Here is a 25506-nt window from a genome sequence, read left to right as displayed (position 1 = left end):
ATCCCCCAGTCTATTACCAGGCCCTTTGGGTCTAGTATGAATATTAAGGGGAACCCCCGAACCAAAATGTAAAAAAAAATTGCATGGGTGGTCCCCTCAAAATCCATACCGGGCCCTTTGGGTCTGATATGGAAATTAAGGGGAACCCTGCGCCAAATTTTTAAAATGGCTTGGGGTCCCCCCAAAATCCATACCAGATCCTTCAGGTCTGTTCTGGATTTTAAGGGGAACCAGCGCCAAAATTAAAAAAAAAATGAAGTAGGCCCCCCCTCAAAATCCATACCAGACCCTTATCTGAGCACGCAACCTGGCAGGCCGCAGGAAAAGAGGGGGGGACGAGAGAGCACCCAACCCCACTCTGACACCAGGGGAAAGCCATAGGGAAGTCCCCGTGCATCAGAGGGGGGCGAAGTCACCCGGGGACATCACCAGGTGGCCCCGCTCTCAGTTATATAAGAACTCTCAAAGGTGATGAAGCGTCACACGGTGGGAGCCTTCCATAGAGGTGGATTGTGACTGATTTAGAAGAGGATGAATGGACATTGTGGGACATTTAATTTTTTTTATTCTTTAATAAAGGACTTGTCCCAAGCTGTGTCTTGTTTGTTTTTTGTTTTTTAACATTTATCCCGTTACCATTTCACACAGTGGGGAGGCTGGGATCTGGGGGTCCCCTTGTTAAAGGCTTCCAGATTCTGATAAGCCCCCCACCCACAGACGCCTACAACCACCGGGCAAGGGTTGTGGGGATGAGGCCCTTGTCCCCATCAACATGGGGATAGGGTGCTTAGGGGGGCTACCCCAAGCACCCTCCCCATGTTGAGGGCATGTGACCTAGTATGGTTTGGGGGGGCTCTCTCTCGTCCCCCCTCTTTTCTTGTGGCCTGCCAGGTTGTGTGCTCAGATAAGGGTCTGGTATAGATTTTGAAGGGGACCCTACGCCATTTTTTTTTTGGAGCAGGGTTCCCCTTAAAATCCATACCTGCTGCTCCTCTTGCCTCCTGTGAAATTCTTCACCCTCTGCACATGTTCTGGCTCCCAAGAAGACAGAGAAGAGGTTGGGCATTGCGCAAGCGCAGAGGGTGAAGAATTTCACAGGAGGCAGAGGGGCAGTGCAGAACAGGGGTTGACAAGACAGGGACGCAGTCTACCTGCCACCTGCTGGTAATCGACAGGTAGCCTGCGATCAACAGGTTGCCGACCCCAGTGTAGAGGGTTGTTTACTGTCAGAGTGGTAAGGCTGTGGAATTCTCTTCCACAAGCAATGGTATCAGCAGGGAGTGTCAATAGTTTCGAACACAACATACAGGGATATACAATGTACTATTGACATTAACACAAGCACGCACGCGCACACACCACAGGATGAACTAGATAGACTGGTGTCTTTTTCAACCTCACCAACTATGTAACTATGTAATCTGCACTGGACAAAATGACAGTTGAAATGTGACTTGTTGATAAAAGTTATTTCCGTACTCTCGATGACTGCCAGGAAAGGAACAAGTACCAGCCTCGCCAATATCGTCGCTTTCCTACATGCATGCACAGTAGAGCGGCGTTTCGACGCGTTTCGACGCATACCTGGGCGCAATTCGGCGGAACGGCAAATGCACATACGCAACTCAGCGGAACAGCAAACGCACGTACGCAATAGTGCATGCACAACATGAGCCTGTAACCAGCCTATAAAAGCCACTCTGTGCCATATCCAAGTTGCTGGTTTGTCTTTCCGCTTCCTGTGTGTTTTCTGCTTGTAGCCTGCTGCTTGATTACCTGTTGTGACCCGGATTGACCTTGACCTGCTCTGATCTCCCTCTGCATCTGACCCTCGGACAACAGCAGAACAGAGGGGGACACGGAGGAAGAATGGAGGGGGACAGCAGAACAGAGGGGGACATGGAGAAAGAATGGAGGGGGACAGCAGAACAGAGGGGGACAGCAGAACAGAGGGGGACACGGAGGAAGAACGCAGGGGGACAGCAGAACAGAGGGGACACAGAGGAAGAACAGAGGCCCTCCATTCTTCTTCTGTGTCCCCCTCCATTCTGCTGTCCCCCTCCATTCTGCTGTCCCCCTCCGTTCTTTCTCCGTGTCTCCCTCCGTTCTGCTGTCCATACCACCTGTCTAAACTAGTTACCACTGTTTGCTTTTTTTTGCCAAAAATTGGCAAAAAAAAGTATCAAACATTTTTTTTTGGGCGGGTGCAGGGGGGGGGGGGGGGGGTGGTGTGGGGGGTGTCCCTGAATGGCAGTTTGGAAATGTGGTCACCCTAGTTGTGTGGCTCTATGATTACAGCTTTAATATTTCCTTTTGTGTTACACATTTGAACATATGCAAGTTTACTGTAGCCACACCCGTACACAAAAGATTTTGATTGCTATGGACACTACGGTCAGTACTTTGTTCCTTGTATTGAATAAAGCTGAACCTAGACATTTTTTGCATGTCTTCTGAGCTAGTTACTTCCCTATACAGAAGAGCATATGTTCTGTACCTCCCATAAACATTACACCATCATCCAATCTGGCCAAAAAATGTCTGCATGGGGGATCTATGAGCACCTTTAGCCTGAATACTTGATTCTGTACTTCAAGATATCAGCTTACAGTAAACAGTTCAGGCTGCATGTAGATGTGTACAGTGTACACAGCACAGCGGGCGTGGTGTTGGTCACAGATAGTCTTGATTCTCATGTTTACAGACAAACACTGATCACAGATCAGTTGTTCCTCACCACCCTGCTGTACTGTACATGAAGTCCTGATTTTTGGAAAACTATTGTGTAATCCATGGTAAGATTACTGAGACATAAAATTACTGTTTTTATGTTTCCAAAATTAAGTTTTCTTTTTTTTCTTGACAGTCTACAAAGGCTACACTGTTTATTTTAAAGGCCCATTAACCATATAATTCACATACTAGCTTTTAAGTCTCTATTAGCACTATTGTGTATTGTGCGTTAACCTACCCCCCCCCCCCCCCCCGACTGTCCCTCATTTGGAGGGACTTTCCTCTTTTTGAACCAATCCCTTTTGTCCCTCTTTCCTTCTCAGTTGTCCTTTATTTCGTTAGATGTATAGGCCTTTATAATAATTGCAAAACCTAACTACCAAAAGTGTTATACTACACCAGGGGTAGGCAACCTTTTAGCCCCCGTACACACGGTCGGAGATTCCGGCAACCAAATCCGTCGGAGTAATTCCGACTGATTAATTCCGGAAGAGGTCCGGAAGTGATGTTGCATACACACGGTCGGACTAAGTTGTCGGAGTAGGCTACACATGATCGGAGTTTGTCCGATCGGAGCATTTTGTCTGAAAATTTTACCGGCAAGTTGGAAAAGTTGGTCTGTCGGATATTCAGACGGAAACAGTCTGATGCAGACCACACACAGTCGGAATATCTGACAAAATGGTCCGATAGGACACATTGCGTCGGAATCTCCGACCGTGTGTACAAGGGCTTAGAGAGGTGGAGATCTACCCGAACAACATGGGAGGAATCAAATATCACCGAGTACAGGGTCCTGTTGTTAGTGAGATAACCTAGCAAGGCCATTAAAAAGAGAGACATTTTTTTTCTTTTAATTCTTTATTTAAGATTTTTTGTTTAGTTATACACAGTTTCTAAACAGTGGAAAAACTGAGAAAACACTGCGCTAAACCCAAAAAAATACATGTGACACTATGTAAAAAAGTGTATGATAGGGGGAAAAAAAAACTATTTTGAATGAATACACCCATTATGTGAGTGAACACAGCTAAGCTGCTAACACACAAACAAACCAAGTTTAAACAGAATTATAAATATAAAGTGCGGCGCTAAAGTGTAACCACACCTAAGAATTAGTGTGAAGAAAAAATAAGAAAATATAACAGCGATAAGGAGTCCAAAAACATTAAATATATGAATGTCCTCTGGTATCCATTCAAATCCAAGGGGTCTGATCATCCGGTATCCAGAACTACAGCAAATCTTGTATCAAACTGCTATAACATGTTAACCACTTGCTTACTGGGCACTTAAACCCCCCTCCTGCCCAGACCAATTTTCAGCTTTCAGCGCTGATGCACTTTGAATAACAATTGCGTGGCCATACAACACTGTACCCAAATAAAATTTTTATCATTTTTTTCCCACAAATAGAGCTTTCTTTTGGTGGTATTTAATTACAGCTGGGAGTTTTATTTTTTGCTAAACAAACAAAAAAAGATGCAAAATAAAAAATAAATAAAAAATCATGTTTAATAGTTTGTTATAAAATTTTGCAAACAGGTCATTTTTCTCCTTCATTGAAATGCGCTGATGAGGCGGCACTGGTGGGCACTGATAGGCTGCACTGGTGGGCACTGATAGGCAGAGTTAAGGCGACATTAATAGGCACAGATAAGGTGGCACCGATAGGCACAGATAAGGCAGTACTGATGGGCACAGATAAGGCGGGACTGATGGGCAAAGATGGGCACAGATAAGATGGCACTGATGGGTGGCACGGATGGGTGGCATGGATGGGTGGCACTAAGGGGCACTGATAGGTACCACTGATAGATGGGACTGATGGGCACTGATAGGTGGCACTGATAGGTGGCTCTGATAGGTGGCACTGCTGGGCACTGATGGGCAGCACTGATGGGCACTGATGGGCACTGGTAGATGACACTGATGGGCACGGATATGTGGCACTGAGGTGCAGCACTGTTGAGGCAGATTGTGGGCACTGATAGGTGGCACTGTGGGCACTGATAGGTGGCAATGTGGGTACTGATGTATGGCACTGTGGGCACTGATGTATGGCACTGTGGGCACTGATGTATGGCACTGATGTATGGCACTATGGGCACTGATGGGTGGCACTGCTGGGTGGCACTTTTATTAATAACTGGCTGGTACTGGCAGGGGGCAGGTGGGCACTGATAAGTTGGCCGTGATTGGCTTTTTTTTTCTCTCCTTGAGCTGTCAGCGCGAGGAGGAAAAATAGACGATTAGGGCTCTGTTTTGTCACATGATCAGCTGTCATTGGCTGACAGCTGATCACGTGTTAAGGGGTCAGGATCGACCCCTTGCTCGGATCCGTGATCAGGCGAGTCTCATAGACTCGCCGATCACAGAGCGTGCCGCGCGCGCCCCTCAGGGGGCGCGCAGGTCGCTCGTGCACGGGACGATGTCAATAGACGTAGTCCCGGCAAAGCGGGATCTCTAGTGGTTAAACAGAAGACGGTTACTTTTACCAAGTGTGTTTGACACATCTACCCAATGGCAGTGCGCCATACGAGCTTATAACGGCTATGGTGGCCGAGGCTTCTGGACATCCAGCAGATTCTTCTCCCCCCCTCCAATGGATCCAATCTTTGGCACACCTGTCAGCCCTTGTACACACGGTCGGACATTCCGGCAACCAAATCCGTCGGATAAATTCCAACGGATTTAGTCTGGAAGTGGTGTTGCATACACACGGTCAGACTAAGTTGTCGGAATTTCCAGTTGCCAAGAACGCGGTGACGTAAGCCGCGTACGACGGCACTAGAAAAGGGAAGTTCAGCACCACGTCGGGCACCCTTTGGGCTCCTTCTGCTGATCTCGTGTTTATCGCGCGTTAGTAGAAGTCTGGTGAGAGACGATTCGCGCTTTTCAGATTTGTGCTTCAGTTCGGTACGGCTCTTCAGCTTGTGCTTGTCTGTGCGTATCCTATTATCAGTGCGTGTAGTCAGTAAGCATTTGTTTCTCATTGTGGACTTTGTATAGTATGCTTTGATTTGCATTGTTTATTGTTTGCTTGCTTCTGCTTTACAGGTCGTTCTTTCAGGCATTGCTGTTTATCGGTGCTTTCTGTTGTCGGTTCTGACCAGCCGACCGTTTTAAACCATGTTTCGTGTATGTAGTCGTCGTAGAGTTTGTGCTGTGCAGGGGCTTGGTGTTGGGCTTTTAGCTTTGACACAAGCCTGGTCCATGAACAGGGCGAGGAGGCATTTGTGGACCAAGAATTGGTTGCGCCAACGTGACCAGTTCTTGCACATGCCTTTGCTCCGTGAGATCCGGTGATTTCAGGAATTATCTCCTGATGATGGACCCCGTTTTTCACCGTCTGCTGGCTTTGCTGTCCCCTTATATCAGCAGGCAGGATATCTGCATGCGGCAAGCCATCACTCCGGAGCAGAGGCTCATCACCATGTTGCGCTACTTGGTGACAGGGAGAAGCCTTCAGGACCTCAAGTTCTCCACAGGCATTTCCCCCCAGGCTCTGGGGATCATTATTCCAGAGACCTGTTCCGCCATCATTCAGGTCCTGCAGAAGGACTATATGAAGGTAAGTTTTATCCTTTAACATCACATTCTATGTATTTAATGATTGCTAATGTCTTGGATTTCTTTCCTCATTCCCTAATTACCATTATTGCAATATGCTCTAATTGATATGCTCTGCCCCTTTGTCCTCATGCATGCTGGGAGCTTTTCAAGTTCCTTTTTTGTCCTTCATGCATATTTGCCTTCACTAACTTCCCCACGCTCTTCTGGGCCCATAAACCTATAGTCTAGTCACTTACCATTGTCTTTTGTCAGCTCCATAGTATTGCTTTCCCCTAAACTGTCTACAAATGTTATGTGTGTGCTTAAATTCATGCAGAGTGCCCTTTTAAATTTTTTTTGGTTGGCCTAAACTCATTAGGAACCCCCCTCCCCCCAACTGTTAGGTCAGCTGATAGCAATCCTCTATCTGCTGACTTTGTCAAACACAATACACACTCTACCTACCTTTTTTCTGGTCACATTTATGGACAAATTCACCAAAGCATGTAGTGCAAGGGCCTGCCTCAATACTTTCAAATGCTACAGTTTCTATTTTTTTTTTCCGATTATTATCTTGATAGGTAATAGCAGAATGTCAAAATGTGCTTCCATTTTGTTTGGTTTTGGTATTAGGACACTTCTTACCTGTTCGGTGGGATGCCAATAGTATAAGTAAGGAGGGGCTGCCCAAAGTATCACACATTATTTATGCATTCAGCTCTCAATCAAGTGGAGAGGGTTACCTGTCCAAAACATCCCCCCCCGTCATTGTTTGCAAGGGCCCACCAGATGGGGGGGGGTGATGACTCTGATAAGAGGACCTTATACTTTAGGCTTTAAATACTAATTTCCCAAAATGTTATACTGATCTTGGCCCAAAATGTTGGTGTCTAATCTGCTTGCAATGTTGATGTGCCAAATTACAATTTTTTTTTCTTGTTTCACTCCAGTTTCCTTCAACGCCACAGGAATGGCAGACTGTGGCCTCCCACTTTGCCAGCCATTGGGACTTTCCCAATTGTGGAAGTGCAATTGATGGGAAACACGTCCACATCGTCCCACCCCCCAACTCAGGTCGTACTATTATAATTACAAGGGGTTTAATAGTATCGTGATGTTGGCGGTGGTGTCAGCGACGTATGACTTCCTTTATGTGGACGTAGGGCAAAATGGCCGGATGTCGGATGGTGGAGTGTTCTCACGGATGCAATTCTACTGGCGTCTCCAGAGTGGCAGTCTGGGCTTGCCACCCCCAGAGGAGAATTTCGAAGAACTCCCGTTCGTCTTTGTCGCGGATGAGGCGTTTGCCCTGGCAAACCATCTGATGCGACCTTTCCCGATGAGGACCCTCACCCCGGATCAGAGGACCTTTAATTTCCGGCTGGCCAGAGCCAGAAGAGTCGTGGAGAACACTTTTGGAATCCTGGCCAGCCGGTTCTGCCTTTTTTTTTATGCCAATCCACATGGCGGAAGATGCAGACTTGCCTGAAAAATGACAATCTCACGGCCCTTGAAGCTGCTCGTCCTGGCTTGCCCCCCCAAAGCGCCCGCAAGGTCAGAACCCAATACATGGAGTACTTTGTGGGTAGGGGGCCATTGATATGCCAGACAATGTCTGAGAGGTATTTTTTAAATAAAATTTTCTTTGAAACTACAATAATCTTTGTTTTCATTGACTGCTTGGCTTGGTTTTAGGTGTCTCCTAGGTTGTTTTTTTTGGGCCTTTTTCTACAACAGTGCAAACCCAAGTTGAGAGCGAGATGAGGTGACAGTCTCTTCTTCAGATAATCTTCTTATGTTGTGGGTCTGCTACACACACACCTTGTTTTTGTTGCTAATGTATGTAGTGCATTACTGACAAAAATATTGCTTATTTTCAGCACCATGGCAGAAATATGTGAGGTCATGAAAATGGCGTGATTGGGGAAATTTACACATCACTGTGGGTGTTATTTACTAAAGGCACATCCACTATGCACTACAAGTGCACTGCAAAAGTGCACCTGAAACTGCACTTGGAGTGCAAAGTGTATTTGCCTTTAGTAAATAATCCCCTATTGTCACAGAAAACAACAACTTTACTCCAAATACTGGTTTTGCACATTTTTGATAATTTTACTTTTTAATCAAAGCACATTCACATGTACATTTAGAAAAGGGTTTTACAACAAACCAACATATTGGGTGTATCGAAAATATTATTTTCGGTAATTTTTTTGTAACTTGCCATTTTTGTGTAAACAGGCACGTATCAAAGCATAACATACAGAACACAGGAACTTACAAAGTTCAACTTTGAAAAGTGAAGACAATATCAGACATGAGTATGTACAAACTGGGCTGATATTGCCTTCATCACATGGGGTGTCACCCCTGGAAAAGCCAAATTTGGAAGATGCACACAGTGTGTCAACATGTGCTATCTCCCATCATGGGGGATCAATGTACATGTTTTTGGGGTGCAACCCCTTCATCTCAGCCACTTTACACAAAACACGTACATTGATCCCCCATGATGGGAGATACCACATGTTGACACACTGTGTGCATCTTCCAAATTTGGCTTTTAGTAAAATACAAAGGTTGTTTTAAAAAAATAAAATAAATACCTGAGCTAGTTTGAGGTGTTTCAAACTCTCCCCAAAACATCAATGATGTTCTTCATTTTATGTTGAACATCATTGATGTTTTTCTGTATAATTTCTAAATCGCGATTCCACCCCATTATCTCCCCAATCAGGATCTGGGCACTTTCACTGGTAAAATGTGATTCTTCTTCCACATCGCCTAAAAAAACTAAAAGAAACATACCATGTATTATAAATATGATGACATACATTGATTAGCTTACCGGAAGCTGTGCTCTCCGACACTCACCTGTTGTGGTGACAATTTGTCCAACTTCAACAATCTCTCCTTCCTCCTCCTCCTCTGCTTCTGGTGTTGGAACTTCGCCTTCTTTGGGAGGTGTGGGGTCCTTGGTGTCCTCAGCCTATCCGAGTCTTCTCTCCCCTATGAGAAGGTAAAAAAGGAATACTTAGCACACAGAGGGCAGAAATATGAATATGAAACATTGCTTGGAAGTGTCGTACAATTGTGTTTTCAAAGGTGAGAACATTATTTTGGACACTTTCTAAAGCTGAAATACTTACCTGCAGTGTGAAGAAATGTAGTGAAGTGTAAGTTGGGAAAACATCGTGTTGGGAGTGCGCTAACGAAGAATGTTTATTACAAACGATTGAACCCATGTGTCATGGTTATGCAATAGAGTTCATCTGCTTACCTGTCTCCATGTGTTCATCTCTAGAGACCAGCCGACCCTCACCTGACTGATTTTGTAATCCATCCTCTGGCATGGCTCCACCCTAGCTCCTATCAGAGAACTCTATATTAACCTGTGCACTGTAGGCCAGCCCTGCTGATCAACCTTTGTGTGTTAGCTTCCTGTTACCTGCCGTGTGCTCTTCTGTTGTTTTCCGTTACCGACTTTGGCGTGTCCTTGACCATCCCTGTTTGCCTGTGACTCTGACCTTTTGGCGTGTCCCTGACTATTCATGTCTGCTTGTGGCCCCGACCTTGGCTTTGTCCCTCACCATCCCTATCCTCCTGTTGCCTACTGTGGGTGTGAGCTGGGGGACCCTGGGGGTCGCGACCTGGAGCCAGTTAAACCAAGTCCATCCTCACCACTAGAGGCTCTGGTGAACACCTGCTGGCTCTTAGACTCTGTGCCCCAGGGAATCTTATGCTCTAACCCCGGCGGGATCTATCTTGGTGTTCTGGCGGCCCTGCCTTCCTATCACCTTGACCCCCGTCCGCAGCAGTCAGCCGTAGGGTCCACAACCTTGCGGTGCACTCCTGATCCCTACAGTGTGCATCTGTCACCTGGTTTCAAGGTGACCTGACAGTTTGATTAGCCATGGACCCGGCTGACATGGCGCTCCCTGCAGTCAATCCGTTGCAGGGCATAGTGCGGAGACTCGAGACCCAGGAATCTAATCAGACTCAGGTGATGCGATTCCTTCAAGATCTGGCTTCCCGCTTTGAGCAGCTACAGGCTTCCTTGGGAACTCCGAACCTGCAGCCTCAAGTACAGTCAGCAGCTGTACCTATCGCACCAATCGCATCCACGCATTATTACTGCCAGCTCCGTCCCGTTTCTCTGGGGACTCCAAGGCCTGCAGGGGCTTCCTCAGCCAATGCACCATTCATTTTGAGCTCCAGCCTCAAAACTTTCTGTCTGATCGGGCAAAGGTAGCCTATATCATTTCCCTCCTCTCTGGTGAAGCTTTAGCCTGGGCTGCTCCCCTGTGGGAGAAAAATGATCCGGTGGTTTCCAGCCTGTCCAACTTCTTGAAGCTCTTTCGTAATATCTTCGAGGAGCCAGCTCGCGTTTCTTCTGCGGCTAGTGCCCTTTTACGCCTTTGTCAAGAATCTTGTTCTGTGGGACAATATGCACTTCAGTTCCGTATCCTCACAGCTCAATTGAGCTGGAACAATGAGGCCCTGGTCGCAACCTTTTTACATGGCCTCTCTGACCGAGTGAAGGACGAATTAGCAGGAAGAGCTATCCCCGCCGGTCTGGACGCTGTAATTTCCTTATGCAATCAGATTGACATTCATTTCCAGGAGAAGTCCTTAGAAAAAAGACGCCAGCACCCCCTAGGTCCTAGTCAGTCTGAACTTTTTTCCCGTCGCCCTGTGGAGCATCCTCTGTCTGCTGAGGAACCCATGCAGCTGGGCTGGACCAGACTAACCCCCAAAGAACGTGCTAGAGGCAGAACTCTGAGCTTTTGTCTTTATTGTGGTGGCAAGTGTCATTTTCGTGACTGCTGCTCGCTTCGTCCGGGAAACGCTCGGGTAATACATTTGGAAGGTGGAGTATTGGACCCAGAAACATCACCTTCTCATCTTCTTCTTCCGGTGTTCCTCCATGTAGGCACTTCTCCCCAATCGGTCCTAGCATATCTGGACTCTGCAGCTGCCAGCAATTTTATGGACTGGAGAACTGCTTTTTCTATGAAGCTTACCCTTTCTCCCCTCGCTACGCCACTGGTAATCTCGGCAATTGATGGCACTGTGCTCCCAGGGGGCCCTATCCATTTCCAGATGCTACCTATTAGGATGTCGGTAGGGATACTCCACCAGGAGTGGATCTCCTTCCTCATCCTACCCAAGGCCTCTACCCCCATTGTATTGGGCCTTCCTTGGCTACAGCTCCACTCGCCACATGTGGACTGGGTCTCTGGGCAGATCCTGGCTTGGGGTCCTTCGTGTTTCTCGTCCTGTCTTCTCAAGGTGAGCCCCAAGGGGAAACTTCCCATTGCTACCACATCCATGTCGTCTGATCTTCCCGCGGCATACAGCGATTTCCGGGATGTGTTCTGTAAGAAGTCTGCTGAGGTGCTTCCTCCCCATAGATCTTTTGACTATGCTATTGACCTTGTCCCTGGAGCAACCCTGCCCAGGGGTCGTACCTACCCTCTGTCCATTCCAGAGACCCAGGCCATGTCTGAGTATGTCGCCGAGAAACTGGAGAGAGGTTTCACCCAGAAATCCTCATCGCCTGCAGGAGCAGGGTTCTTTTTTGTTGCCAAAAAGGATGGTATCCTCAGACCCTGCATCGACTATAGAGGTTTAAACGCAGTGACTATTAAAAACTGATACCCCTTACCTCTAATATCTGAGCTATTCGACAGGTTGAAGGGGGCTTCCATTTTCACTAAGTTGGATCTCAGGGGTGCATACAATCTCATTCGAATATGGGAAGGTGACGAATGGAAGACTGCGTTTAACACTAGGGACGGGCATTACGAATACCTGGTTATGCCTTTTGGTTTGTGTAATGCTCCAGCTGTGTTCCAGAACTTCGTCAATTAAATTTTCAGGGACCTACTGTACTAGTTTGTTGTCATCTATCTGAATGATATTCTCATCTTTTCCGAAAGTTTGTCTGCTCAAAGAAACCATGTACGCACCGTACTTCAGCGCGTTAGAGAGAACAATCTCTATGCCAAGATGGAGAAATGTTCCTTTGAATGTTCTGAGGTCCTGTTTCTGGGATGTTTTGTTTTTAGTGCAGGTCTTCGCATGGATCCCGGAAAGGTCTCAGCCATTACCAACTGGCCCCTTCCCGCTAGCCTCAAGGCCACACAGCGCTTTCTTGGCTTCACAAATTATTATAGGCAGTTCATAAGGAATTACTCTTCCATTGCCACGCCTATTATCGCTTTGACCAAGAAGGGTGCGAATGCCAAAGACTGGCCTCCCGAGGCCGTCTCTGCATTTCACGATCTGAAACAGGCCTTTGTCTCTGGACCTCTCTTGAGGAGACGAAATCCTGGGGACCCATTTTTTATTGAAGTAGATGCTTCTTCGATGGGAGCTGTGCTTCTTCAGTTCTTTGAGAAAAAGCGTCAACCATGTGCGTTCTTCTCCAAAAAAAAAATCTCAGGCAGAGAGAAATTGTGCCATTGGTGATCGGGAACTTCTCGCAATTAAATTGGCGTTGGAGGAGTTAGTCTCTTGGAAGGTTCCCATCACTCCATAATGATCTATACTGATCACAAGAATCTACAGTACCTACAGAATGCTAAACGTCTGAACCCCAGACAGGCCAGGTGGAGTCTCTTCTTTTCCCGTTTTAAATTCACGATTACTTACAAGCCTGGTTCCTGCAATGGTCGAGCTGATGCGCTCTCTAGGTCATTTGACACTTTGGACGAGGAGTCCACCCCTGATCCTGAGCCGATCATTCCTACCTCATGCATTGTTGCCCATTCTACCACCCTGGAATCAAAAATTCCTCCTGGCAAGACCTTTGTTCCCACGAAGCTAAGAGCTAAGATCCTTCGTTGGGGACATGATTCCAAGGTGGCAGGTCATGCTGAGTTCCTCCGATCCTTCCTGCTCAACAGTCGTCACTACTGGTGGCCTAATCTCCGCTCGGATGTTAAAGACTACGTTAAGGCTTGTCACATCTGTGCTCAGTCTAAATCTTCCACTCAAGCCCCTGCTGGTCTTCTCATGCCCTTGCCCATTCCTAAGGAGCCTTGGTCTCATATCGCCATGGATTTTATCACTGATCTTCCACTGTCGGAGAATAATACGGCCATTTGGGTGGTAATCGATCGTTTCTCCAAGATGGCTCATTTTGTTCCTCTTCCTGGTCTCCCTTCTGCCCCTGCCTTGGTTCCCATTTTTGTACGAGAGATTTTCTGCCTTCATGGTGTTCCTTCTCATGTCATTTCGGACAGGGGTGTGCAATTTACTTCTCGTTTTTGGAGAGCCTTTTGCAAATCCCTCGACATTACCTTGGATTTTACCTCTTCTTATAATCCCCAATCCAATGGCCAGACTGAGAGAGTTAATCAGCAGTTGGAGGTCTTTCTCTGTACCTTGGTCTCTGCCCATCATGATGATTGGGCATCACTATTACCGAGTTCTCCCACAATAATCATGTCAACGTCAGTTCTCAGAAAACACCCTTTGTCACTGTTTATGGAAGACATCCTCAACTCCCTCTTCCTATGACTTGTTCTTCTGATATTCCAGCTTTGGCTACTGTTCAGGAATCATTCAATTCCATGTGGGCTGACGTTCATGATTCCCTCCAGAAAGCTGCCAACAAATTTAAGAGTTTTGCTGACCGTCGCAGACGTAAGCCACCTTCTCTTCAGCCAGGAGACAAAGTCTGGCTCTCCACCAGGAACATCAAACTCTGGGTTCCTTCTCTCAAATTTGCCCCAAGATTCATTGGTCCGTACACCATAATTTCTAAACTAAATCCGGTTTGTTTCAAGCTCCAGATTCCCAAAAGCCTCAAAATTTCTAACTCCTTCCATGTTGCCCTTCTGAAGCCTTTAGTCCTCAATAAGTTCTCTCATCCTCTCTCTACCGTAGCACCAGTCGCTGAGGATGATCAGAAGTACGAGGTTAGCCAAATTTTGGATTCCCGACTCTCATTCTCCAGTACCTCGTGCACTGGAAAGGTTTTGGTCCTGAGGAGAGGTCGTGGATTTCGGCTTCCGAGGTCTTTGCACCTTCTCTGTTGAGGAAGTTTCTTTTGAAGTTCCCCTCTAAACCTGGCCCCAGGTGGGGAAGAGGGAGGCCTTGTAAGAGAGGGGGTACAGTCATGGTTATGCAATAGAGTTCGTCTGCTTACCTGTCTCCATGTGTTCATCTCTAGAGACCAGCCGACCCTCACCTGACTGATTTTGTAATCCATCCTCTGGCTTGGCTCCACCCTAGCTCCTATCAGAGAACGCTATATTAACCTGTGCACTGCAGGCCAGCCCCGCTGATCAACCTTTGTGTGTAAGCTTCCTGTTACCTGCCGTGTGCTCTTCTGTTGTTTTCCTTTACCGACTTTGGCGTGTCCTTGACTATCCCTGTTTGCCTGTGATCCTGACCTTTTGGCGTGTCCCTGACTATTCCTGTCTGCTTGTGGCCCTGACCTTGGCTTTGTCCCTCACCATCCCTATCCTCCTGTTGCCTACTGTGGGTGTGAGCTTAGGGACCCTGGGGGTCGCGACCTGGAGCCAGTTGCAGCCAAGTCCATCCTCAGCACTAGAGGCTCTGGTGAACTCCTGCTGGCTCTTAGACTCTGCACCCCAGGGAATCTTGCACTCTAACCCCGGTGGAATCCATCTTGGTGTTCTGGTGGCCCTGCCTTCCTATCACCTTGACCCCCGTCTGCAGCAGTCAGCCGTAGGGTCCACAACCTTGCGGTGCACTCCTGATCCCTACGGTGTGCATCTGTCACCTGGTCTCAAGGTGACCTGACACCATGAACTTGAAAGTGGCCATTTTAAACTGTACAACATTAAATCAAAGCACATGGAGCAGTATGCAAGCAAGAATAATCATATGAACACATGACAACTACTTACTTTTTTGAAGAACACGCTTGATCCTTCTGTACTGATCGTACTCCCTCAGTTTCAGGTCTGACCAGCGTTTTCTCAGTTGATCCTTGGATCGTCGTACCCCAAAATTCTTCTGAAGACTCTTCACAACTTTAGTCATGATCTTGGCCTTTCTGATATTTGGGTTTGGGTAAGGTCCATACTTCACATCATAGTTGGTCCTCTTCAATATGTCCACCATCTCCAACATCTCTCCAAAAGACATATTTGAGGCCTTACATTTTCTCCTCCAAGATTGGGACATTTCAGGCTCCGGGCTTTCCTCGCCCTCCTCCTTGTTAGTGGAACTCTGATTGCGCACCTGCGTTCTCTCCGCCATGTGCTCTCCCCACTGTGCTGAAAGAGAAGGGGCGGGGAATAGTCTATAAAAAACGTCAGGGGCGGGCGGAGTTTCACGCATGCGCACTGTATATAAAACACAACACGCGTGTGTCGTACGTACGATCTGTGAACAGAGTGAGGAGCTGACGCACCGATCATGCAAACGAAGGTACAATTTTTAACTTGGTACATCACTAGCCTATACTGCTTCTATATAGGCCTATGTTAGGACTAGGGATGGCCGAACGGTTCGCCCCGGCGGTCGTTTCGCAGCGAATTTTGGCTGTTCACGGTCCGCCCGATCGGCGGACTATTGCCGCCGTTCGCCCGGCGGACTTCCGTGTTTACTGTGTAAAAGAACTTTGACCTATGATGACACATTCATCATGGGGTACAGGACAGCCAATTGAGACATTACAGCACATGGACACTTGGACATTCCCCCTAACTTATAAATAGACCCGATCCGGCGGCCATTTTACATTCTTTCGTATGTCACTATAGGGAGAGGTTGCTGTGTGGAGCAGGGAGAGACTGCAGTGACCCAAATCGCTAGCTATTAGGTCCACAAAAGTTCTTTTAAGGACTGGTATGGTATAGGTGTTAGGTGTAGTTCAGGATATAGGTTTGAGGCACTGCTGTGCTAGTGATTGTTGCCACAGCCTGTCTTTTGTCAGTGTAGAGAGAGGGACAGGACACTGTGTGCAGCAGGGACAGTCAGTTTAATCATTAGCTGTTACTATTAGGTCCACAAAAGTCCTTTTCAGGACTGGTATGGTAAAGTAGTACAGGATATAGTTTTGAGTGCTATTCAAGTTATTGTTCCAGCAGCCTGTGTTTTGTCAGTTTAAATAGGGACAGGCAGGAAGCTGTGTGTGGCAGTGAGGGACAGTCAGTTTAATCAGTAGCTGTTACTATTAGGTCCACAAAGGTTCTTTTCGGGACTGGTATGGTAATAGGCTTGTACACGTATAATATTCTTTCTTCCAAATATAGAAAGAATATTATACTTGACTGCTGCCCTTCTGCTGCAGTAGTCCTTTATGAGTATAGGGACTGAGGTACAGTCTGCTAATAACAACCTATTAGTTCCACAAAGGTCCTTATAAGGACTGGTAAGGTATAGGGTACTACAGTACATAAGGTTGAGTGAGGTACAGTCTGCTATTCCTTAAGGACTGGTATAGGTCCACAATATATAGGGTTGAGATGCACTACTGCTGACTGCTGCCCTATACTGCAGCAGTCCTTTATCAGTATAGGGACTGAGGTACAGTCTGCTAATCATTCACAACCTACTAGTTCCACAAAGGTCCTATAATGACTGGTAAGGTATAGTGTACTACAGTACATAGGGTTGAGTGAGGTACAGTCTGCTATTCCTTAAGGACTGGTATAGGTCTACAATATATAGGGTTGAGGTGCACTACTGCTGACTGCTGCCCTATACTGCAGCAGTCCTTTATCAGTATAGGGACTGAGGTACAGTCTGCTAATCATTCACAACCTACTAGTTCCACAAAGGTCCTTATAAGGACTGGTAAGGTCTAGGGTACTACAATACATAGGGGTGAGTGAGGTACAGTCTGCTATTCCTTAAGGACTGGTATAGGTCCACAATATATAGGGTTGAGGTGCACTACTGCTGACTGCTGCCCTATACTGCAGCAGTCCTTTATCAGTATAGGGACTGAGAGTATTGTCACAGGGTCATTTAAAAAATGACAGGCAGAGGAAGAGGCAGGCCCTTCCGCAGGGGTGGTAGGGGTAGGGCAGGAGCAACAGGCTTGAGCCAAAGTGGGAAGTTGCAGAAGGTGCATTCAATTACTTTAAAGGACGCACCAGACTTGGTTGAGTGGCTCACTCAGCCTTACTCTTCTGCACCCTCCTCATCCTCTCGATCTGCACCCTCTTCTTCACTCTCTGCTATGTGCACCCCCAAAGACACTACCACCAACACCACCACCACATACCTTCCGCTTGAGTCACAGGAATTATTTTCCGATCCATATCAAGATATTTCTGATGCGCACCCACTCTTGGCATTGGATCAGGAAGAGGAGGTAGCAACAACCGCCACTCAGCAGTTTGACGACAGTACCCAGATCAACCCAAGGAGGAGGTTGGTCCCCGGTGTTGCTGCCTACTCCGAGATCCCTACTTATAGCGGTGGGGAAGGTGACGTTGATGATAACGTGTCTAGTGATGACGTGGGTGCCCACAAGAGAGGAAGAGGAGGGGAGTTCAGAGGGAGATATGGACCAGCAGATAGGGAGGAGAAGCAGGAATAACTTACATTGCACAGGAGGGACAAAGCAGACTGCTAATGTATCGGGAGTGAGGCATCGACCATGTACGGTCACATCTGGCGATCCCAGGACACCGGCCAATGGCTCCGCAGTGTGGGCTTTTTTTAACGTGTCCGCTGCTGACAATAGTGTTGCCATCTGCAATCTTTGCAGTCAACGCATTAGTCGAGGTAAGCCCAACACTCACCTAGGGACGGCCGCCTTAAGAAGGCACATGAGCAGCCATCACCGAGCCCAGTGGGAGCAACGGAACACACAAAGCCACACTCCAGGCTCTCACCGTCCCGCCTCGTCTTCTACTTCTCCTCTCTCCTCACAATTGTCCTCCACTCCACCTTCCATCACGCCAAGCTCACGTTTTTCTGAAAAAAGGCAGTCTTCCGTGGGCCTAATGTTCGAGCGTAAAAAAATGATGACGCCGGATAACCCTCTTACCCAACGGTTGACGGCTGGCTTGTCAGAACTGATAGCCCGCCAACTACTGCCATATAAACTGGTGGACTCGGAGGCCTTTCGAAAATTTGTGGCCATTGGAGCACCACAATGGAAGGTCCCAGGAAGGAAGTATTTCTCACAGAAGGGCATCCCAGAGCTATATGGCCATGTTCAGCGGCAAGTGAAGGTATCTCTGGCACACAGTGTCGGTGCCAAGATACATCTGACCACAGACACGTGGTCTAGCAAACACGGGCAGGGAAGGTATATCACTTTTACTGCCCACTGGGTGAACCTTCTGACGGCCGTTAAGCATGTAACCCATGGCACCCGTGTAGATTTGGTTTTACTGCCATGGATTGCATGCAGGCCTGGCTCTTCTTCTCCTCCTCCTCCTCCTACTCCATCCTCCTCCCTCTCCTCCTCGGCTGACTCCTCCTTTTCCGCTGCTAGCGTCTCTTCCGCTGCGCCGCCCAAGCTCCCCGGAACCTATTCGACATGCCAGGTGAGACGTTGCCATGCCGTGCTGCGTCTGTTGTGCCTGGAAGCCAAGAGCCACACTGACCGGAATTCCTTTCAGCTTTGCGTTCACAGGCAGATCAGTGGCTAACACCGCTCAATTTGACAGTTGGTAAAGTGGTGTGTGACAACGGTGCCAATCTGCTTAGCGCATTGAAAAAGGGCAAAATCACGCACGTGCCATGCATGGCACACATCTTAAACTTGGTCGTGCAGTGATTCGTTGTCAAATACCCTGGGGTCAGAAGATCTTACACGGCCATGGCTCGCCTTGCTGACATTCAGCGGCAACACAATCTGCCAGTCAGACGTCTTATTTGCGATTGCCTGACGCGATGGAACTAAACCTTCTATATGCTTGATAGGCTGCTCCAGCAGAAACGTGCAGTTAACGTCTACCTGTATGAACTCTGCGGCAGAACAGGTTCTGGGGAGCTGGGTTTTTTTCACCGCGCCAGTGGCTGCTCATGCGCGACGCATGCAGACTTCTGCGGCCATTTTAGGAGATCACCAAACTGGTCAGTCGCAGCCATGGCGCCATCAGTGACATGGTACCTTATGCCTTCTTTATGGCGCGTGCATTGCGTCGTGTCATTGATCAAGCTGTGGAGGAGCAGGAGCGGGAAGATGAGGAAGTCGCAATGCTGGATGAATTCCCAGGGGGGCTACTCTATCTGAGACAAGTGAACAACAGGAGTCTGAAGAGGAGTCAGAGGGGGATGGTGCCGGGGTGGATGAGGAGGAGCAAGAAGAGCATGCTTTAAACCTTTCTGGGATCCCTGTTGTTGTGCGTGGATGGGGAGAGGAGAATGAAGAGGATGACATTATCCTGTATGATGAGCAGGAGCCAGGCCACCACACCGCTTCCAGTTTAGTGCAAATGGGGGCCTTCATGCTCCAGTGTTTTAATAGGGACCCCCGTATAAAAAGCATAAGGGTCAAGGACCAGTACTGGGTGGCAACGTACTTAGACTCCCGGTACAAACATAAAATGGTGGAAATGTTACCGCCGTCACAGAGGGCTGTCAGAATGGAGCACTTCCAGGCCTTGCTTCGAGAAATGCTGCATTCTGCTTTTGCGTGCGCTGGCAGAGGAGCAATTCCCAATCCCAGAGAAGGAGTTGCGGGTACCAATCCAACAGCGCCTGCAAGAAGAGGTTGATTTGAAGATGTGTTGGTGACTTCTGATATGAGGTCATTCTTTCAGCCGACCCATCGACAGGTGTCATCCGGATCCAGCATCAGGGAATGCCTAGACTGTCAGGTGTCCGACTACATCGGGTTAACGGCCGATGTGGACACTCTGAGGAGTGATGAACCCCTGGACTACTGGGTGGGCAGGCTTGACCTCTGGCCAGAGCTTGCCCAATTTGCAATCGAACTGTTGGCTTGCCCCTCGTCCAGTGTCCTGTCCGAAAGGACGTTCAGCGCAGCAGGGGGGATCGTGACCGATAACCGTACTCGCCTTACTCACGACAGTGTTAACTACCTCACATTTCTAAAAATGAATGAGGCATGGATCTCGGAGGAATTCAACACATGTGACCAGTAGACCATGTATATGTCTATAAACAATTTTTTTAATCGAGCACACAGACCTTCTTTCTTCATTTGGCTCACTTCCTTGTCCAAAAAAAGCACACCGTACTATATGCCCGTACCCTCCTGTTTGAAGAGGTTGAGCGGTGTCATATTTCTACTGGGGCTGCTCCCACCATCCCTGTGCTATGCTCATTATGAGGGGCTCCCACCATCCCTGTGCTGTGCTGACTTCCTCCTGGGGCTGCTTATTATGAGGGGCTCCCACTATCCCTGTGCTATGCTGACATCCTCCTGGGGCTGCTTATTATGAGGGGCTCCCACCATCCCTGTGCTGTGCTGACTTCCTCCTGGGGCTGTACCTCTGCTGTGCATATTATGAGGGGCTCCCACCATCCCTGTGCTATGCTCATTATGAGGCAGCGTGACATAAAGCACTGACACCAGCACCGTGATATACAGCACTGACACCTGCACCGTAAGCAGCCCCAGGAGGAAGTCAGCATAGCACAGGGATGGTGGGACCCCCTCATAATGAGCATAGCACAGGGATGGTGGGAGCCCCTCATAATATGCACAGCAGAGGTACAGCCCCAGGAGGAAGTCAGCACAGCACAGGGATGGTGGGAGCCCCTCATAATAAGCAGCCCCAGGAGGATGTCAGCATAGCACAGGGATGGTGGGAGCCCCTCATAATAAGCAGCCCCAGGAGGATGTCAACATGACACAGGGATGGTGGGAGCCCCTCATAATAAGCAGCCCCAGGATGAAGTCAGCACAGCACAGGGATGGTGGGAGCCCCTCATAATAAGCAGCCTCAGGAGGATGTCAGCATACCACAGGGATGGTGGGAGCCCCTCATAATAAGCAGCCCCAGGAGGAAGTCAGCATAGCACAGGGATGGTGGGAGCCCCTCATAATAAGCAGTCCCAGGAGGATGTCAGCATAGCACAGGGATGGTGGGAGCCCCTCATAATAAGCAGCCCCAGGAGGAAGTCAGCACAGCACAGGGATGGTGGGAGCCCCTCATAATGAGCATAGCACAGGGATGGTGGGAGCCCCTCATAATATGCACAGCAGAGGTACAGCCCCAGGAGGAAGTCAGCACAGCACAGGGATGGTGGAAGCCCCTCATAAAAAGCAGCCCCAGGAGAAATATGACACCGCTCAACCTCTTCAAACAGGAGGGTACGGGCATATAGTACGGTGTGCTTTTTTTGGACAAGGAAGTGAGCCAAGTGAAGAAAGAAGGTCTGTGTGCTCGATTAAAAAAATAGTTTATAGACATATACATGGTCTACTGGTCACATGTGTGGAATTCCTCCGAGATCCATGCCTCATTCATTTTTAGAAATGTGAGGTAGTTAACACTGTCATGAGCGAGTACGCTTATCAGTCACGATCCCCCCTGCTGCGCTGAACGTCCTTTCGGACAGGACACTGGATGAGGGGCAAGCCAACAGTTGGATTGCAAATTGGGCAAGCTCTGGCCAGAGGTCAAGCCTGCCCACCCAGTAGTCCAGGGGTTCATCACCCCTCAGAGCGTCCACATCGGCCGTTAACCCGATGTAGTCGGACACCTGACGGTCTAGGCGTTCCCTGATGCTGGATCCGGATGACACCTGTCGATGGGTCGGCTGAAAGAATGACCTCATATCAGAAGTCACCAACACATCTTCAAACCGGCCTCTTCTTGCAGGCGCTGTTGGATTGGTACCCGCAACCCCTTCTCTGGGAGTGGGAATTGCTCCTCTGCCAGCGCACGCAAAAGCAGAATGCAGCATTTCTCGAAACAAGGCCTGGAAGTGCTCCATTCTGACAGCCCTCTTCGACGGCGGTAACATTTCCGCCATTTTGTGTTTGTACTGGGGGTCTAAGTACGTTGCCACCCAGTACTGGTCCTTGACCCTTATGCTTTTTATATGGGGGTCCCTATTAAAACACTGGAGCATGAAAGCCCCCATTTGCACTAAACTGGAAGCGGTATGGTGGCCTGGCTCCTGCTCATCATCCAGGATAATGTCGTCCTTCATTCTCCTCTCCCCATCCACGCACAACAGAAAGGTTTAAAGCATGCTCTTCTTGGTGCTCCTCATCCTCCCCGGAACCATCCTCCTCTGACTCCTCTTCAGACGCCTGTTGTTCACTTGTCTCAGATAGAGTAGCCCCTCCTGGGAATTCATCCAGCATTGCGACTTCCTCATCTTCCCGCTCCTGCTCCTCCACAGCTTGATCAATGACACGATGCAATGCACGCTCCATAAAGAAGGCATAAGGTATCATGTCACTGACGGCGCCATGGCTGCGACTAACCAGTTTGGTGATCTCCTCAAATGGCCGCAGAAGTCTGCATGCGTCGCACATGAGCAGCCACTGGCGCGGTGAAAAACCCCCAGCTCCCCAGAACCTGTTCTGCCGCAGAGTTCATACAGGTAGACGTTAACTGCACGTTTCTGCTGGAGCAGCCTATCAAGCATATAGAAGGTTTAGTTCCATCGCGTCGGGCAATCGCAAATAAGACGTCTGACCGGAAGATTGTGTCGCCGCTGAATGTCAGCAAGGCGAGCCATGGCTGTGTAAGATCTTCTGAAATGGGCCGAGATTTTCCTTGCCTGCCGCAAGATGTCCTGGACCCCAGGGTATTTCATAAACGAATCGCTGCACGACCAATTTTAAGACGTGTGCCATGCATGGCACGTGCATAATTTTGCCCTGTTTCAATGCGCTAAGCAGATTGGCACCGTTGTCACACACCACTTTACCAACTGTCAAATTGAGTGGTGTTAGCCACTGATCTGCCTGTGAACGCAAAGCTGAAAGGAGTGCCGGGCCAGTGTGGCTCTTGGCTTCCAGGCACAACAGATGCAGCACGGCATGGCAACGTCTCACCTGGCATGTTGAATAGGTTCTGAGGACCTTGGGCGGCGCAGCGGAAGAGACGCTAGCAGCAGAAAAGGAGGAGTCAGCCGAGGAGGAGAGGGAGGAGGATGGAGTTGGAGGAGGAGGAGGAGAAGAAGAGCCAGGCCTGCATGCAATCCGTGGCAGTAAAACCAAATCTACACGGGTGCCACGGGTTACATGCTTAACGGCCGTCAGAAGGTTCACCCAGTGGGCAGTAAAAGTGATATACCTTCCCTGCCCGTGTTTGCTAGACCACGTGTCTGTGGTCAGATGTATCTTGGCACCGACACTGTGTGCCAGAGATACCTTCACTTGCCGCTGAACATGGCCATATAGCTCTGGGATGCCCTTCTGTGAGAAATACTTCCTTCCTGGGACCTTCCATTGTGGTGTTCCAATGGCCACAAATTTTCGAAAGGCCTCCGAGTCCACCAGTTTATATGGCAGTAGTTGGCGGGCTATCAGTTCTGACAAGCCAGCCGTCAACCGTTGGGTAAGAGGGTTATCCGGCGTCATCATTTTTTTACGCTCGAACATTAGGCCCACAGAAGACTGCCTTTTTGCAGAAAAACGTGAGCTTGGCGTAATGGAAGGTGGAGTGGAGGACAATTGTGAGGAGAGAGGAGAAGTAGAAGACGAGGCTGGATGGTGAGATCCTGGAGTGTGGCTTTGTGTGTTCCGTTGCTCCCACTGGGCTCGGTGATGGCTGCTCATGTGCCTTCTTAAGGCGGTCATCCCTAGGTGAGTGTTGGGCTTACCGCGACTAATGCGTTGACTGCAAAGATTGCAGATGGCAACACTATTGTCAGCAGCGGACACGTTAAAAAAAGCCCACACTGCGGAGCCATGTGCCGGCGTCCTGGGAGCGCCAGATGTGACCGTACATGGTCGATGACTCGCTCCTGATACATTAGCAGTCTGCTTTGTCCCTCCTGCGCAATGTAAGTTATTCCTGCTTCTCCTCCCTATCTGCTGGTCCATATCTCCCTCTGAACTCCCCTCCTCTTCCTCTCTTGTGGGCACCCACGTGACATCACTAGACACGTTATCATCGACGTCACCTTCCTCACCACTATAATTAGAGATCTCGGAGTAGGCAGCAACACCGGTGACCAACCTCCTCCTTGGGCTGATCTGGGTACTGTCGTCAGACTGCTGAGTGGCGGTTGTTGCTACCTCCTCTTCCTGATCCAATGCCAAGAGTGGCTGCGCATCAGAAATGTCTTGATATGGATAGGAAAATAATTCCTGTGACTCAAGCGGAAGGTATGTGGTGGTGGTGGTGGTGGTGTTGTTGGTGGTAGTGTCTTTGGGGGTGCACATAGCAGAGAGTGAAGAAGAGGGTGCAGATCGAGAGGATGAGGAGGGTGCAGAAGCGTAAGGCTTAGTGAGCCACCCAACCAATTCTGGTGCTTCCTTTGACGTAATCGCACGCACCTTCTGCAATTTACCACTTTGGCTCAAGCCTGTTGCTCCTGCCCTACCCCTACCACCCCTGCGGAAGGGCTTGCCTCTTTCATCTGCCTGTCATTTTTTAAATGACCCTGTGACAAAACTCTCTACAGAAGTGCAGTATGTATGTGGAAGAAGGTATATAACACCCCGCTTCAATCTGTTGTTTTTGGGGGCCACTGGTCTATCACACCAGTTACAATACTTTTTTTTTGGATTGCGTTTGTCACTCTTTGTAGTATCGCTGCAGAACCGCTCAGCAGTCACAATGCTGCACAGTGGAAACGCACTATACTATGCTTTCTATATGTGCAAGTATTTTATACGTGTATTACACAACTATATACTGCACACCAAATAGTACACCTATACCAGTCCTTAAGGACCTTTGTGGAACTAGTAGGTTGTGATTAGCAGACTGTACCTCACTCAACCCTATATACTGTAGTACACTATACCTTACCAGTCCTTATAAGGACCTTTGTGGAACTGGTACGTTGTGATTAGCGGACTGTACCTCAGTCCCTATACTGATAAAGGACTGCTGCTGAATAGGGCAGCAGTCAGCAGTAGTGCACCTCAACCCTATATATTGTGGATCTATAGCAGTCCTTAAGGATTAGCAGACTGTACCTCACTCAACCCTATATACTGTAGTACGCTATACCGCACCAGTCCTTAGAAGGACCTTTGTGGAACTAGTAGGTTGTGATTAGCAGACTGTACCTCACTCAACCCTATATACTGTAGTACACTATACCTTACCAGTCCTTATAAGGACCTTTGTGGAACTAGTAGGTTGTGATTAGCAGACTGTA

The sequence above is a fragment of the Lithobates pipiens genome, unplaced genomic scaffold (assembly GCF_037356315.1).
Source record: "Lithobates pipiens isolate NorthernLeopardFrog02 unplaced genomic scaffold, aLitPip1_a1.2 Scaffold_28, whole genome shotgun sequence".
NCBI classification, from domain to species: domain Eukaryota; kingdom Metazoa; phylum Chordata; class Amphibia; order Anura; family Ranidae; genus Lithobates; species Lithobates pipiens.
Note: the sequence above shows the minus strand (reverse complement) of the source record.